Here is a 13,117-nt window from a genome sequence, read left to right on the forward strand (position 1 = left end):
TGAAAATGTCCACCCCTGTCATAATTCCTTCACTTACACATCTCTTCAACAAATCCTTAGCGGAAGGTGTTTTTCTCTCTCAGTGGAAAATGACCAAACTCATTCCTTTATTCAAAGCCGGTGATAAATCTTGTCCTACAAATTAGGACAATTTTTTTAGATATACATCATGGTGTCCCACAGGGCTCTATCCTGGGGCCAGTTCTGTTTGTGATTAATATTAATGAAATTGTCAGTCAAGTAAAAGAATTGTCGCATTCACTTGTATGCAGACGATACAGTGTTATATATATCACAAAATGACCCTATCCATATCGGAAACGTTCTAAAAAACAATCTTAAAAGAGTGTACGATTGGATGTGTGTTAACAAACTTAGTCTAAATCTCCAAAAGACTGAGAGTTTTTTGATTGGTTCTCGCTCTTTATTATCACGCCGGAATGTCCTTCGCATAAAGTTATGTGGGCAGGCGATCAAACACAAAGAAACAGTTAAGTACCTTGGAGTTACACTTGACCAGCAATTAAAGTGGGATGTTCACATCAATGCATTATTTGGGTAAGTTGGTAAACTTGTAAAATATTTTGGTCGACTTCGTCATATTCTTAATGAAACATGCTTTAAACTATTATATGATTCTCTCATACTCCCTCTGTTTGACTATGCCGATTTGATTTATGACTCGACCTCGCTGAAATATAATTCGCAATTACAAAAGTTACAAAATAGGGCGGGTAGGATAATTCTTGGGATAAATCCATGTAAGCATGTATCAAATCATGAAATTCATCAAATTCTAAACTGGGATTCTTTAAACGTAAGGCGCAAAATGCATTTAAATTCCATGGTTTTCAAATGTCTCCATTAACTACGGTGCTCCATATCTTAAAGAATCATTTAACTTCATGTCCCGAAATTACTCTCTCCGCTCAAATGGTACCCTTTCACTTCCAAAACCCAATACCGAATATTGTCGAAGAATGTTTTCGTACAGAGGAGCTTCCAGTTATAATGAATTACCTTCAGAGCCCAAGTGCTGTTCAAGTGTAACCAGTTTTAATAAAATGATTAATGATGTTATTCTAAAATATTTTTGATTTAAATGTGGTATGAAATAAACTGTATTTGTTATATATATTTTTTCATAATGTTCATATCAAGATAAATATTAAGTTTATAAAATAGGATGGCCGGGTTGGATGTTACTTTACTTGCTCACTTTTTTAAAGATATTTGTTTAAAAGCTATAGTAATGTTTGTTTTTTGTTTTTTCGCATTCGATGTTTTCTATTGCATTTATAATTTACTGTGTTCCTGCACCCCCCGATAGCACGGATGTGTCGTGTAGGCACAGCTGAGTAGGGCAATCCAGCCGTATTTTAAATATCATTCTGTTGACTGTACGATAATTGTTTTGTTGTTGTTTGTATACGGAAAATAAGTAAAACAAAAACAAAAACAAAACTAGAGAAGCACTCTGAGAGCGCAGACATCCGCGAAGTAGCTAATTTCCACAAAATGATATCTTCTTCCATAAAGATCAGAGATTTCCACCCATACGTATGTCATGCATGCTGAAAATCCTTCAAATTACCAATAAAGAAGCCTTTTGCTACGTCATCAACCCTCAGCTGCGCGCCTCGCCCAACAGAAACTATAGAGCACGCACTTTAGTGCGCTTTTGAAAACCTCAAAATTGTCCAGCTTGAACTCACAAATTCATTGATACTAGTCCTTCCAAACTATCGAAAATCCTTCATAAAATCTAAAGAAATTTCCGGATCACTACCAAAATTTAATCATCAGTTCCTTGTGTCATATTCAACCTTTCTTGCAATATTCATTAAAATCCGTTTACAACTTTTTTGAGTTATCTTGCACACGGAGAAACAAAACAACAGTAATGAAACCGTAACCTCCTAATACGATTTCACGGACACTTGACATTCAAATCTAATCTGACAATTCAAATCTAAGACGGAACTGTCGACTAGCTGCGAAACCTCCACTCTTCTTCATGAAAAAGGAATTAAAAATACATCTCTTACAATACACATAGGTTAACGTTTTGATTTTTTGCGCATTTTATTCAACTAAGAGGTAACAAAACTATGTATCATGTTTTTTGTATTGATTTAAGAAATATCTCACTTAAAATACAGATACCAGAGTAACAACCAGCCAGTGGGCAGAGGAAGAGCCCGAATTAACTTCTGAGCTATGTGTTGAGATGCTTGAAGACAAAGGATTCCAGTGGAATGGCAAAGCATGCTCTACTTATCGAGGGTATTTCTGCCAAAAAGGTATTTAAACCTACATGCTGTAAGAGCTTTCGTAGGAAGTCAATACAGGAATGAATTGTTCTTTTGAAAAGTATATTTATCGTTACAATAAACATGTCTTCATTCACTGAACATGCTAAAATTATTATTTCTACCTGGCCTTCACAATTACACAAATTATATTCAAATTATTCAATTATCCTGAGAATCTTCGTCTGCTATCAAAGGTACAGATTGCCAATCAATATAAATCAGAAGAGCGTCGAAAGTTGACATGACTATTTCTGTGTGTATTGCATTCCAAGGCGACTTCGCACAACGATGTATACTAGACACAATAAAAGTTGTTAATGTTATTATTAGCACACAATTTCTTTAGACTTATGCATAGACCAAAGCACCTGTAAATATTGCTCAACATGAGAATTTGTGGATTTTTCTTATTACGGTGCATTGCGCTAAGCAACTGTAAAACCCCCGTTCCACTATGCCATTCTCGCTACGATTTGACAATTTTCTTAGGTCGGGAAGGATCGGGTAAAACCTGAGCCGATCTGGACACAGTACGATGTTAGAACGCTCTAAGTACGCTGCAGTTACGACTACCAAGTGCTTGCTACGCTCTTACTACGATGATCGGGAATGAGACATTACGATCTCTGCCGCTGCCGGTACGCTTTTGATGTAGGTACGCTGCCAGTGCGATGTTGCCGATGTTATCCGATCGATGCACGCTGCATCTACGCTCCGAACGATCTATACGATCTTATCACGCTCTTACCCTGTTCAGAGAGCTGAAAAGTGTCCGATGTGCTCCGATATACCCCGATTCGACTGTCGGTCTGCAGTCAGTCAACTTTTATTAGCATGCAGAACCGAAGAAATATACTGTGGACCTCGAAGAGGCTCCTCAACTCACGGTTCTTTTGCAGCAATGCATTGTATAAACAAAGACGTGCTGATTTTTCCAATGCTTGTTCTTGATGTCCTTGCATTTATAGTCTTCCTCCAGTTGTAGATGATTTCATATTCTACAAAATTCTGCTATGTCCTCTTCCTCCTCTTTCACCATCACGTGCAGTCTCTCTTTCCTCGCCTTTTGGGTAGCTGCTTCGCTGCTTTCTTCTCTTCTTTTTTTTTTCATCTCTTCTTCTTCTTCGAAAATTACAGCTAAAATTACTTCCTGTTCTTGTGCCGATGTTACTACTCTCAGAAAGACCTTGTTACGCCCATCCCGCTGCGTTTACGCCGTCACTACGCTCTCCCCGCTGCGTTTACGCTGCCACTACGCTCTCCCCGCTTGCTGTACTATTAAGAATATGTCAATTTTGATCGGGGAGATCGGGAAGAAATTTTGAACCGGTTCAAAATTTCTTCCCGATCTGAAAAAATGCCCGCTCCGACCCCGACCTCCACACGCTGCTGCTACGATGCTTCCGATCTCCGCATGCTCTTGCCGCTCTCTCCCGATCTGCTAGATCGGGACAGATCGGGGTCCAAATCGTGATAGTGGAACGGGGGCTTAACGTGTAAGGATTGTCATAAACTATTGACGTTGAACTGAGTCTTTGACATTCTGAGAGAAAAGTGTTTTAGTCAATGAAAAACCGGCAATCGCACTGTGCTTATTCATAAGAGAAAGTTAAGATGGTCCATTGAAGTGATGCTAATAACTGTACCAATGCATTAACGCAAGATAAAGTGCAAAACGAAATATGAAACTCGTCACTATGAGACGAGTTAGGAGATACGCTGGGTGGTAACCAGATATATGCCGCCAGTCACCGACACATTTTAAAAAGTAACAGTTAGAACTCGAAGCAGTACTATCAACTATGTATGATGTTACTAATTGAAAAGCAACCACACCCTTACATTAAAGATAATAAAAAGTTTTTGTACCTCGAATGTTTCCCTGAATTTCCTTGTCTTGGTTTGTGTTTCACGTTAAAGTACGTTGTCTGTGAGAATTACTCGCCCCAAAGTGATCTCATGTCTTAGTAATCATGCAATAATGGTTTCGTACCAGAGCCGTCGCCGTACAGCCAAATTGGCTTGTGCAAAACGTAAGATTTGGCCCTTATTTGCATCACCAAGATGGCTATGTCTAATCTTGCCCTCATTATAATTGAATTGTTTCGCAAGCTCTACAAGCCTACAGCATTTTGCAAAGGTCGACGCGCTGCAACGTCCAATACAAAACAAAGAGAAATTACGTGTGCGTGCGTGTACGTATGTTTACTTGACGATGTAATTTCCACATGAACGAAACTGAAGTTGGGTCAATTGGACGGGGGTGGGGGGATATTTTGGTCCTTCACACCAATAATGATATCTGGTGGCAATGATATGCCATTCATGTCAGTTATGGGTAGTAAACTTCCCTATCCATTCTCGTTTTAATTATGAAAATCGTTAAAATATATTTTGAGATATATCAAAAACCGCTAGGGGGAACTTACACTTTTGGTTGAGTGTACGTATACATATTTGGGTGAGAATTTTGAACGATGTACAATTGCCAATTTTCGTGCCTTATGACATTCTTTCCCTTAGAACACGCCAGGATGATCTAAGAAACCAGATTTTTTCATGTCATCTCAAAGATTGGTAAATTTCCTTTCAGGAAATATATGGTTTGGTTGACTTTTGCCCGATATTTTTCATTTCACAAGGACTTAAAGCGTAAAAATACGGTAAAAACGCTATTTTCACAATAATTTTTGTTTTTCAAACTAATGATGTGCATTTTTAATGGTACGTGGCATGTAATATCTGACCATGTTCTGGATCTGACATATCATGGGTATGTACCACAAAATTATAAGAACTTTATGAGCACGTATAAAATTACAGAGAACAATTAAAATATCAAAGTCCTAAACAGACGAACGTCCGTGGTGCTTTTATTTCTATCGCTGCTGCAAATTCTACTTTGTTGTCCCAACTGTAACGTATACGGAAATTTGGTGTTCCACCTAATGAACATATCCTGCAAAAATTGTACGTCTGCTGGCTGTACATGGGACGTAATATTCTTTTATACAAAATTATACTCAGTTTTTGTCACGGACGTGCTTCCGCTATTTTCTAATAAAGATCGTAGCCCATGAAACGTTATTGGCGATATTGTTCTGAGTCGTAATCAACTAAGATCTAGCAACCCGATAATATGTTTGTTTTGAGTTTCTGTCCATCCTTTGTCAAAATAAATGGGAACCGAAATTATATTTTTAGACGAACCTCCAAGAAAAAAAAAAAGAACGTCCGTGATGATTAAAACGTTTTCGAGTGGGACACCATCTTGCTTCGATGGCGTAGGTGCATTTTGCCTTTGGCTCTCTAGCCGAGGAGCTGCATGCCATTTTTGGAGCGGACTGAGGTTCGTCCGCAGTTTTTGGACCATGCAATTCACCAAAAAACCAAGCATATAATTGATATTTTCTCTGAAAATTCACCTCCTGAACCCCCTCTGAGTAATACATATGTTGTAAGGATGTCAAATTTCTTATAATTTGCATTGACAATATACCTTTTCAAATTTTTGAAAGAGTTAGGAAGGCTAGGTACTCTCTGCCGATTAGTTATCCGTCCTGGAACATGACCCTAGTAGTAGAACGAACGTCCGTGATAATTCCAGAGAACGTCCGTGACGTATGCAATCCCTCCGATAGGGATTACTTGTCCCGAAAGTGTCCTGTATTCTTTGAAACTTTTGGCTCGAATAGCGACAAATAAAGTTTTACAAAGTAGAAAATGAGTTTAGAGCAGTCGTTTCAGAATTTTTAAGGCGTTATGTGATCATGATGGACAAACAATTGAAAATTTATTCACAATTTTACGCTTGTTTTCCCTCTAATTATACAAAAACAGCTAAACACTTAAAACAAAGTGATAGGAAAATGGAATTTTGCGTAATGTATAATTTCTGTGCGTTTAAATTTCTTTCTAATGAGGTTCTGGCGACAATTTGTACTGTTACAGGTTCTGAAAGTTTCGCTCACGGACGTTCTGTGCGAGAAAGGAAATTTCTGACAATTACAAATATATCACTGCACGTAAGATTAATGTTAGTTGAAAATATTACCAAATCACCGAGCCGCTCATACCCGAAAGTGAATGGCGTTCAGCACTCAATTTACCTGTAATAACAAACGGAAAACGTTGTTTTCACGGTTGTTCGTTGGTTGAATAAGTCAGTGGATTACATAGTAGGAGAAAGTGGATCAGTGCCATTTTTTAGTGACAGGTGCTCTAAGTGTTTATCTTTTGAGTATGGTAGCTGCCGTCTCAAACAGAACACATCCAGTTTCGGTCTCCATAATACCCCGTTCCCACTGCCGATCAGATCAACTCGATCAAGCGAGATCAATCCCGATCATCTATTTTTACCAGAGCAATCCCGACCAAATGCTCGATCGTCCTTCAACACGATCCCTTCCCGACCGCTATTCGATCTTGTACGATCCACACCCGACCATTCTCGACATCTCCAGAATCTCTCCTCGACAACCACATAGATCTCTACTCGAACATCCCGATCTACACACAATCAATACACGATCGCTACACGGTCAATACTCGATTTCTACTAGACTTCTTAGACCAGCTCGACATGACACGATCTGTGTTACCCCGTTCCCACTGCCGATCAGATCAACTCGATCAAGCGAGATCAATCCCGATCACCGATTTTTACCAGAGCAATCCCGACCAAATGCTCCATCGTTCTTCAACACGATCCCTTCCCGACCGCTATTCGATCTTTTACGATCCACACCCGACCATTCTCGACATCTCCAGAATCTCTCCTCGACAACCACACAGATCTCTACTCGAATATCCCGATCTATACACGATCGCTACACGGTCAATACTCGATTTCTACTAGACTTCATAGACCAGCTCGACATGACTCGATATGTGTAAGATCTTGCATCGAACGGGTCGGCAGGTTCGTACAGTGATCGAGTGAAAGAAGAAGTGGTTACAGTATTCGTTTTGTTATATGAGACAACTCAGCATTTATGCTTGAATACGGTGTGGCCCAAAATAGTGCTATAAAACTGACTATTAATTGCAAAAGCATGAATGAATGACAGAAATGATTATCTTTAGTGTAGGTTTTACCGGCCAATTTCGCACTTTTGTCAGTGCATTTGATAAAGGGTTCATTCAATTTAGCGAAAATCCACACCACTGCACATTCTGTCATTTAAAATTGCAAGTTGTTCGTTCAATCTAGCATTCCGATCAATGACATTTGCACATGTGCCTTTCGAATTCGTAAAACGGGCATTCAAATTGGCACGTGCTCTTCAGTCATTCAAATTCGCCAGCATTGGCGAAAGGGGTATTTCAGTCATTCAATTTCGCGTATGGGCATTCAAATTCCTAACATGTTCATTGACATTAACGTCATGTTATTTCTTTTTTGAAAATGTGATAACATTTAAACGCGTTTTTCTATGTGACTTATTGTTTCATCCACGCACTGTTAAGCAGTAAAAGTATCGTATTTTTGACCATATCATATAACTCGAGTTTGCTCTTCTGTAACGCCCCTTTTCTTTCATACATGACATTTTAGGCCTACTGATGTACCAATTCTCTAGTTTAAATTCATCTTCTTACAGTCATGACGGTACAAGTTAGATACAGACCCGGGGACAGAAAAAGAATTATAGGAATATTTGATGATCATAACCTTGACTTCCTACAACTGGCCGACACACGGACTAAAGCGCTCAACGGCGAGATAAGTTGTGGCCATTCACATGTTGCACTATCTTCGGACTTGAAGAGTCACTAAGCACATTAAAGAAAAAAAAAATGCCAAAATCTCTGAAATGAGTACGAAAATACGTAATGTAATGACGCATGGAAATCAATAACTATGTTAAGAAAATAAAGAAAGAAGCAAACCATAAACATTCGTGCTATTGACTGCAGGAGATGTTAAATTGATTGCCTAAAAATGAATTGGAATAACGAGACCAGCATGTCCGTGATCACGTGACTATATCATTCTAAACTGAACGAACGTATAACCAAATGGTGCTTGCTTTACGAATTTCAATTGAAAAAGTGTTAATTAGAATGAGGCTAAAGGTAATTTGACTTCTCCAAAATGAATTTGAATGAAGAGATCATAAAATTGAAATACCGAACATGTCATCTAAGGCATATTTTGCTAAATTGAAGGCAGCAATTAGGAATTGGACTGAAAAAAGTGCGAAATTGGCCGGGAAAACCAATAGTTGATAGAAGAACACTCCCTATTTTGAAACAACAATCATCAATTCTCGTGTATGCGTTTCAATTCTATAGTCATTTTTCCTGAAAAAAAAAAAAAACGATGAAAAAGGCTGATCACTGCTGTTTGTGAGCCACTCAAAAAGAGTTGAGTTTTTTTTTTTTTTTTCTCCTCCACAACATTTATTTCTAGGATCAACAGTAGCTCCCTCTAATTTACGTCTTGAATTTCAATTTGTTATTTCTTCTTCATTTCTTAATTTTGCCCCCCCCCTCTCTCTCTCTCTCCCTTCTCTCGACATATTCTCATCTCTCCTCTACTTACCCTTCCTTCGAAGGATTATTCGTCCTTTCTCCACTGATTCCGCTTTCCATAGCCACACTGTTCGCCGACTTCGTTCGTCTCTTGGTTTCATGAATCTTCACTGCTCTCCCCTATCTCCACGATTCTCCAACATTCAACTCCTTCCTCTTCCTCTTCCCTTCTATTTCATCTTTCCCCTTCTAACGATGTCCGAACATCTTACTTGATTCTCACACTATTCTTCTTTGCCACTCTCTGTGTTCCTTTCTCTACCGTCTCCACTAGTGCAACTTCAACTTCCAGCCCATTACTGTCCCCCACTCTTCACTTTTTGCCCTCCTCACAACCCCCATATTTCGTTTCTCTCTTCATTTCTCCTCTTTCTAGGCTCTTCTGCCAAACAACGATCCGGTTAAGCGCTACATACACATGGTGTCACCGCAAATCTTTCTCCCTCATGTATCTATTCATTGATAAAGTATAGGCCCAAGAGTGTGTAAAAGAAAATACATTGAATTCAAAATTCATGAAGTGTGCTGATACGTCGAACAGAGTACATTATTCTGAAAATAAACCAATATAACATTTTACACTAGCAAAAAAAATCATGAAAATCTTGGTTGTTTATTTTTATTGTCAACTCATCCCAGCCAGTCGATATCAAGATGGACTTCAAGCAATGTACATACAACTCTCAATAAAAAAAAAAAACGTATTAAGCGAAGCCAAAGTGTAACATCTACGTCAAATAAAAGTACAGTAAATCACTGAGCATTGAATCTACGTTACAACTACTGTTTTCACACGGCAGCGCAAGAAATAGATTTTATATTAACGTAACCAACTTCAACTTTGAAACAGACAAGCTAGCAAAAGAATTCAAGAAACATTTCTCAGTTTATAAGTAAAGAAAATAATCTAGAAAATTTCCTTTCGCGTTACAGTCATACTGCCAGAATACCGAATTTTTCTCAGCTTCAGTTGTGTTTCCTTTCTTTCTTCTGGCATTTTTGTCTGGAAAGTCTAATTCTGCCATGTCTGCTGTTTAGGGTTTGCTGTCTTTTCTCTCTTCGTGGCCCTTTTCTTTTCTTTAGTGGGCCAGGAGTGGCTGAAGATACTGACGACATTTAACTTTTTAACGTGATCAAGGACTGCATATATTTTTTCTTAATACCTGAACAATAAATGAGTGCTAAGAAAGTACGTCTGCACCTGCTGCAACCACTGTCAAAAAGTGCTCGGTATTTGATCGAGTGCCGGTCGAAGCATGATCGAGTTTAGTCGAGTATCGATCGATAGCAGTCCTATATCGGTCGTGTAGCGGTCGAGTTATTCATGAAACTGCTGAATCCTGGATCGAGATGATCTGAAATCAATCGTGTAGCATTCGAGTATAACTCGAGATGATCGGGAACTGAGCTCGGGGAAAAATCCGTCCCGACCACACTAGATTTCTACACGACCGATTCCCGATCAGCTCGATCTCTTCTCGATCACTACCCGAGCTGTTGGTGTTCGGGCTTCCTACTCGAATATTTTGGACATGTCCAAAATTATCGTGAAGGAAGCAGGAGTGATGCCGATCAAGGTAGATCGACCCCGAATACCAATGCCGAGCGAGCCCGACCAGGCTAAAAAAGCTTGATCGGGATTGATCGAGTTGATCTGATCGGCAGTGGGAACGTACCATTGATCTTGCATCGAACGGGTCGGCAGGTTCGTACAGTGATCGAGTGAAAGAAGAATTGGTTACAGTTATTCGTTTGGTTATATGAGACAATTCAGTATTTATACTTGAATACGGCATGGCCAAAAAGAGTGCTATAAAACTGACTATTAATTGCAAAAGCATGAATGAACGAAAGAAATTATTATCTTTGGTATAGATTTTCCCGGATAATTTCGCACTTTCGTCAGTCCATTTGATAAAAGGTTCATTCAATTTAGCGAAATCTTCGTCACTGCACATTGCAAGTTGTTCGTTCAATTAGCATTCCGATCCATGAGATTTACACATGTGCCTTTCGAATTCGTAAAACGGGCATTCAAATTGGCACGTGCTCTTGAGTCATTCAAATTCGCCAGCACTGGCGAAAGGGGTACTTCAGTCATTTAATTTCGCGTTTGGGCAGTCAAATTCCTAACATGTTCATTCATTCAAATTAATGCCATGTTATTTCTTTTTTGAAAAGTTGATAACATTTAGACGCGTATTTCTATGTGACTTATTGTTTCATCCATGCACTGTTAAGCAGTAAAAGTATCGTATTTTTTACCATTACTCGAGTCTGCTGTTCTATAACGCCCCTTTTAGGCCTACATGTACCAATACTATTATATAGTTTAACTTCATCTTCTTCCAGTCATGACGGCACAAGTTAGAAACAGACGTATTACAATTTTCTCAAGGGGACAGAAAAAGAATTATAGGAATATTTGATGATCATAACCTTGACTTCCTAGAACTGGCCGACACACGGAATAAAGCGCTCAACGGCGAGATAAGTTGTGGCCATGCATATGTTGCATTATTTTCGGACTTGAAGAGTCACTAAGCACATTAAAGAAAAAAAAATATTGCCAAATTGTCTTAAATGAGTACGAAAATATGAAACGTAATGACGCTTGGAGAACAATAACTAAGTTAAAAAAAGAAAGAACCAAACCATAAACATGCGTGCTAAATTGACTGCAAAAGATGTTAAATTGATTGCCAAAATGAATTTGAATGAACGAGCAGCATGTCCGTGATCACGTGACTACATAATTCTAAACTGAATGAACGAATAACGAAATGGTGCTTGTTTTACGAATTTCAATTGAAAAAGTGTTAATTAGAATGAGGCTAAAGGTAATTTGAATGCTCCACAATGAATTTGAATGAAGAGATCATAAAATTGAACTTCCGAACATGTCATCTATGCTATATTTTGCTAAATTGAATGCAGCAATTAGGAACTGGACTGACAAAAGTGCGAAATTGGCCGGGAAAACCTATAGTTGATAGAAGAACACTTCCTATTTTGAAACCACAATTATCAATTCTCGCGCAGGCGTTTCGATCATATAGTCATTTTTCCTGAAAAAAAACCCCCGATGTTAAAGACTGATCACTCTGTTTGTGAGCCACTCAAAAAGGTACCCCCCCCCCCAAAAAAAAAAAATGCATTCACTTGTATTCATTCATTTTATCCGTTTTTAGTAGTTACTTTTTGACGCATTCGCTCAGTCAAGTAGGATATCAGTGCCCAAAATTACAGATTTTGTAAATCACAAATTTTCAGGGAGATCAAAGCGCCTGCATGAAGATTGATTATCATTGTGTCAAATAGAATTTGAGGTGTTTTTTTCCTATTGAACAATGTAACGATTTCATTCAGTCGCTCATATCTTTTTAAATAAGAGACAGTTTTGTAGCACTCTGTCTGCCGGGACACCATGTATAATATAATAGATTCGTTCATATGAATTCAATATTTGCATTGGATGTGAAGAATAGCAAATCCAAGTTTGATCTGTCGTGAAAAAAAAAAATTACACCGCCACGCTTCGTAAGTGCATTACATATAGGTGGGCTGAAATTAACTTGGTCTAAAATGAAACATAGGCCCATATGCCAATAAATGCACCATTATAATATAGAGTTTTAAAAAAATGACTGTTCTACAACCCTATTGAGTCGTTTTATCTTTGTCATTATTGTTCTCATTATTTAAGAATGAAAAAGTGAATGAAAAATACGTATGTATTCATTGATAAAGTATATAAGCGTGTAAGAACGTGTAAAAGAAAATACATGTATCACATTAATTTCTAAATTCATGAAGTGTGCTGATATGTGGAACAGAGTACATTATTATGAAAATTAAAACAATATAACATTTTACATTAGCAAAAATGATAAAAATCTTAGTTGTTTATTCTTTTGTCAACTCATCCCAGCCAATCGATAGCAAGGTGGACTTCAAGCAATGTACATACAACTCTCAATGAAAAAAGAAAAAAAAACATTATTAGCGAAGCAAAAGAGTAACATCTACGTAAATAAAAGTAAAGTAAGTCACTGAGCATTTATGAATCTAAGTTACAACTACCGTTATAACACGTCAGCGTAAGAAATAGATTTTATATCAACGTAATCAACTTCAACTTTGAAACAGACAAGCTAGCAATAGAATTCAAGAAACATTTCTCAGTTTATAACTTAAGTAAATAATCTAGAAAATTTCCTTTCACGTTACACTCATATTGCCAGAATACCGAATTTTTCTAAGTT

General features: G+C 38.0%; 1 pseudogene; it reads left to right on the top strand.

Annotated features, from left to right (window-relative positions):
- Positions 1-13,117, top strand: part of LOC140230150 (CUB and sushi domain-containing protein 3-like) — a 91,362-nt pseudogene that overhangs the window by 43,549 nt on the left and 34,696 nt on the right.

This window comes from Diadema setosum, chromosome 6, assembly GCF_964275005.1.
Source record: "Diadema setosum chromosome 6, eeDiaSeto1, whole genome shotgun sequence".
NCBI lineage: Eukaryota > Metazoa > Echinodermata > Echinoidea > Diadematoida > Diadematidae > Diadema > Diadema setosum.